This window comes from Herpailurus yagouaroundi, unplaced genomic scaffold (assembly GCF_014898765.1).
Source record: "Herpailurus yagouaroundi ecotype Mexico unplaced genomic scaffold, PumYag 189, whole genome shotgun sequence".
Taxonomy (NCBI): domain Eukaryota; kingdom Metazoa; phylum Chordata; class Mammalia; order Carnivora; family Felidae; genus Herpailurus; species Herpailurus yagouaroundi.
This window is the reverse complement of record NW_024412420.1, coordinates 13,306,290-13,311,687: the sequence shown is the minus strand read 5'-3', so window position 1 is coordinate 13,311,687 and position 5,398 is coordinate 13,306,290.

Below are 5,398 nucleotides of genomic sequence, written 5' to 3'. Positions count from 1 at the left end.
TGCCCTCATCAGGGAGAGCAGAGGTGCCTTTGGGGAAGCAATCTTTGTGATTAGCTCAGAAAGATGACTGGGAGTTCATGACAGAGAGAGGGGTGGTGGGGAGACTGTTCCAGGCAGGAGGGACAGCTGGATAATGGTCCTGGGGCTGGGGGCATTAGGTGCCTCAAAGAACTGAGTGTGGCCGGAGCCTAGAGTAGGGGGAGAGGCTGCACCGGGGCAGGGCCAGGTCTTGCAGGGCCCTGTGGGCCGAGGTAAGGATTTTGGCTTGTTCTCAGAGCACTGGGAAGCCAGAGATGGCCAAGCGGGGCTGTGACAATCAGATTTGCTTCGGGGCTCAGGGAAAGACCGAAAAGGGAGAAGAGAAGAGGGCTTAGGGCCTTGACGCGTGCCCACGTTTCGCTGGAGGATGGTGCGAAGTATTGGGGGGCAGGTGGAGGCAGGGAGACCAGCTTGGAAGCTGGGAGAAAGGGTGGAGGAGTCAGCAGGAGAAGGAGAACAGAGTCCTCATCAGAGAGGCCTTTATACAATAGAAATACCAGCATTGGTGACGGATGGAGAAGAGGAGTCTGGGAGTCTGGCTGCGATCCCAGATTTGGGCCCATGGTGCCCTGGTGGGCCTGCTGCCCAAGAGGGAAATCTGGACTAGAGATAGAAATGTTTGGAGTCGTTTGCATATGACTGGGCAATGACCAGGTAATGTGTGTCAACTGAAGAGAGATCCAAGAAGAGAACGGTGCGGGACACTAATGAAGGTGAGAAGGACAGCTAGGAGGTAGGACGGAGGACAAGGAGGCTGTGGTGACCACTGTTGGTTGGCCACCAGAATCTGTGCTCCCATGGCTGCCCAGCTGACTCGCCTCCCAGCCTCCCTCGCGGTCAGGTGTGGCCATGTGATTTCGCTCCCGCCAATGGGGTGCCAGGGGGAGGTAGTGTGGGTGCTTTAAGACCCTAGATATACCTTTTCTTTCTTTCTTTCTTCTTTAATGTTTACTTATTTTGAGAGAGAGAGATAGAGAGCGAGCAGGGGAGGGGCGGGGGCAGGGGGGAGACAGAGAATCTCAGTCTCTGCCCTGCCAGCGCAGAGCCCAACGCGGGGCTCGAACTCACAAACTGTGAGCTCGTGACCTGAGCTGAAATCAAGAGCCACCGAGGCGCCCCTAGATATCCCTTTTCTACACTCCTTTTCCCTTTCCTGCGCTGGAGCCCAGCATGGTGGCCACCCAGCTCCAGTCTTGAGTCACCAATAATGCCCTAGGGGGCAGTGCAGCAACACCACAGAAAGAACCCGGGTCTCCGAATGCCTGCCCAGTGGGTCCCCACTGCCCTGGAATGTTCGCTCTGAATGTGTGAAGAAAGCCTTACATTTTTAAGCCACTGTCTTTTTTGGATTCTTTGTTATAGGAGTTTAGCTTGACTAATACAACTCAGCCTAACTCAGCTAAAACAATTTAGCATATAACCCAACTAATGCCATTGATTAGCCTAATAAAAAATTAGTAGCCTAGCACCATATAAAATTGAAATGCAATATAATAACACCCTAGCCCACATAATACACTATAACTCATCCTAACTAATACAAGAGCCAAGGGAGGACAGTATATCAAGAAAGAGAAAGAGGGGGACAGTGTTGAATGTTGCACAAAGATCAGATAAAATAAGGAATGAAGACCGTCTGCCGGCCTTGGCAACAAGGAGGAAGGTCACTGGTGACTCTAGCGAGCCCTTCCAGGGGGTGCGCTGGGTGAAATGGGAGGTAAGGAAGTAGAGACAGCAGGTGCCGCCATCTCTTTGAGGAACGTGGATGTGAAGGAAAGAGATAGAGAAGCATCTGGAAGGAGACTCGGAGAAGGCAGGTTATGGTGGAGCTGGGGGACATTGGGAGGTTGGAGACACTGGGAAAAGGATGAGTGAGGGAGGCCTCCGTGGAGGGGCAGGGGCTGAGACCATGAGCTCAGGTGGACAGGGAGGGAAACCATGAGCTCAGGTGGACAGACATGCTCTGACTCACGTGCATATGCACACAGACACGCACGCACACAAGACACACACACACACAGACACTCGCGCACACACAAGAGACAAAGAGCAGACAAGCGTGAAGACGGGCAAGTTGGCAGCTGTGGGAGCAGGGAGGCAAAAGGACTTTCCAGAGAGCTTCCATTTGCTCTGAGAAGTAGGAGACTAGGTTGAGGGGTGTCATGGGGGAGGGGAGACGCTTGGGTAGAGCTCAGCTGAGAGAAGGAATCTGCTGACAATACAGAGACAGTTGGAACCCCAGAGCTGGTGGAGGCACCAGACTTCCTGGGGGTGGGAGCTTTTCCCAGCTGAACGGAGCCTCTGGGGTCTAGGAGTGCAGCAGGCAGGTGGGCAAGGGCAGGGCGGGATTTTTTCCTTTTATAAGCAGAGGAGGTCAGAGATCATGAGAATGAAGGTCTGAAGGGATGGATCCAGAGGTTGGACAGGGAAGGCAGCTAAGCCAGGGGTGGGGGGCAAGAATTCAGTAGGGCACTGAGAAGCATGGGGGACGTTGGGGAGGGCACAGAGCAGCTGCATGGAAGGAGGGAGGACTGGAAGTGGGGGAGGTTGGCTAGTGGAGGCTGCTTACCTTTCCAGCTTTGCAGGGACCCCAAGGCCACCCAGGATGACAGCAGGACTTGGGGTGGAGAGGCATTCTGGGAGTGAAGAGCCAGAGTCTTTGAAATATGGGGGTGTGGGCAAGGCAGATAGTGGCATGAGCCTTCCCTCTGCCCCTAGCCTGTCCTCCCTGGGCCGCAGTCCCCGTGTCCTCCTGGGCCCAGTGACTTCCTGCAGCCCAAGTTAGGGCTGTTGGGAGGCAGATGTGGGAGATCCCCTCTACCCCCACACAGACATCGACAGGCAGACTGAATATGACCTCTTACATTTATGTGGCAGAGCTTAGCCATTTACAAAGGCTTTCATATCCTCTACCTGTGCGATCAAGTCTTTGTTTTCGCAGAGGAACATCTGAGGGATTAAGGTGCCCAAGGACCTATAGTAAGGGGTGTTTTCCCCCACCTCCTGTGATGTCAATAGACCACGGCCTCACGACCTTAACTTTATTGCCAGGAAAACGGAAGAGAAGTAGCCGCCACCCTTGATCCCTCTCGTGGAGATACAGGGTCCCGTCACGGGGAAATAAGGTATCTCGGGTCCATCGGGTGGGCACAGTGGAGGGAAGAGGGGGCCCTGGGGATCCATTCCTGGGTTTGGGGTGATTCCCGACCCCATGGCGGTGGCAGCATGGCAGCAGGGGAGCCATGTGCCTCCTTCGGTGTTTTCCTGGCCTGGAAGATGGGGACCTACAAGCAGGAGCTGGAGAGGGAGCGGGGAGCCTCTGTGGGGGATTGTATCTGTGGCTTATGAGGGCTTGTATGTCTGTCCATGTGGGTCCATTGGTCCTATGAACAAGGGAGCCTTGTGTGTGTGTGCCCATGAGGCGGTCCCTGACGTGTTCCTGAGTAGGGGAGGCATCTCTGGACATGCAGACATGCACACATGTGTGATAAGTCTGAGTGTGTTGGCGACGCACGCCTGTGTCTGGTGATCCCAAGCGCACTGAGCGTGTGTCTGACTCTTGGCTACGCAGGGCTCTGTGTCCAGGAGTGTGTAAGGCTGTGTCCCCTCTGAGGCAGAAACTAGGTCAGCGTGCATGCGGGAGTGAAGTTAGGGATCGATTCTCCAGCCGTAACAGGCCGAATGGGGAAAGAGGGCAGGGGTGGAGGAAGGGGAGGGCACAGGAAAAGGTATCCTTGGACCTGGGAGCCCCCAGCCTCTTCCTGACACCTGCCCTGGGGGAGGGGGATAAAGAAAGGAGCGCCAGTAGGGGAGAACCTTATCACACAGGGACCAGGAATGGGGGTAGTGGAGAAAGGCAGAAGGCGAGATGTGGGGGGCGACCCGGCCTGGGCCTAGTGGGGTGGGGAAGCCAGATGTTGCGCGAAACAGATGTCTGGAACTTTGGTCACGAAAAAGGTCTCTTTTTCCCTTGGAAAAGAGGCTGGTGTCCCTCTGGCCTGAAACCTGCTGCAGCAAGAATCCATAGCGACACCCCTCCCTCCATCCCCCCTTTCTCTCCCTCGACCTGGAGGTAAAGGGAAGCGGCAGGTAGACCCTGAGTGGCCTCTTGCCTGGGTGGGGTAGGGGATTGAGGGCCGTCTGGTCAGATGGGAGAGGGAGGGCTAGATTTCATTAAGAAAAAGATGGAGAGGGGCGCCTGGGTGGCTCAGTTAGTTAAGCGTCCGACTTCAGCTCAGGTCATGATCTCGCGGTTTGTGAGTTCGAGCCCCATGGCGGGCTCTTTGCTGACAGCTCAGAGCCTGGAGCCTGCTTCGGATTCTCTGTCTCCCTCTCTCTCTGCCCCTCCCCTGCTCACGCTCTGTATCTCTCTCAAAAATAAATACACATTAAAAAAAAAATTAAAAAATTAAAAAAAAAAAAAAGATGGAGACCTTCTGTCCCCAGGTACTGATGGGGGGAGGGGTCTTTGCCAGAGATCTGGGGAGAAAGAAACCTCCATTCTTTTTTTCTTTTCCCTGGGGAAGGACACAACAAGGTCAGGGCACGCTGCCAAGGGACCCGGCTGCATGGGAAGGGTCTCCTATCCCAGGGAGTGAGATCCTTACTCCTTTGGGCCCCAAGTTCCCTCACCAGGGAGACCCTTGTTTGTCTTTTCCCCCAGTGCTGGACCCCCTTGGGGGCCCCTAAGCCCTAACCCCACAGCCCTGCATGTCCCTGTGTGTGCTGGGAACTGGGAATCAGAACGCCAGGGCCCCGGATACGGCAGTGGGGCCCTCTACCCGATGCCAGGCCTCCTCGGGTAGGACATGCTCTCCCCGTGCCAGGTCCCTGTGCCGCCCCGGCCCCGCCTCCACCTTCCTGCTTCCTCCTCCATCCGAGCTGCTGGGGCGGAGGCAGCACCTTCTCTCTCAACACCTTCCCCCTGGGGCCCAGCCAAGTACCACTCAGCCGGTGGCCAACAGGCTCACAGCAGCTCCAGAGCTGGCGGGCTCGGCTCCCATCCCTCCCCTTCCTTCCGCAGCATCCCGCCCCTCCCTTCCCGTCTTCGTCTTCTGCATCCCAGGAGTCGGCGGAGAGCCCCTGCCGTGTCTGGGGCCCACGCTGCAGAACTTTCTTTAAGTCAGGGGCTTTACTGGGCGCCTGGGTGGCTCACTTGGTTGAGTGTCTGACTTCGGCTCCGGTCATGATCTGGCTGTTCGTGGGTTCGAGCCCCGTGTCAGGCTCTGGTCATGATCTGGCTGTTCGTGGGTTTGAGCCCCGTGTCGGGCTCTGTGCTGACAGCTCAGAGCCTGGACCCTGCTCCGGATTCTATGTCTCCCTCTCTCTCTGCCCCTTCCCTGCTCATGCTCTGTCTCTC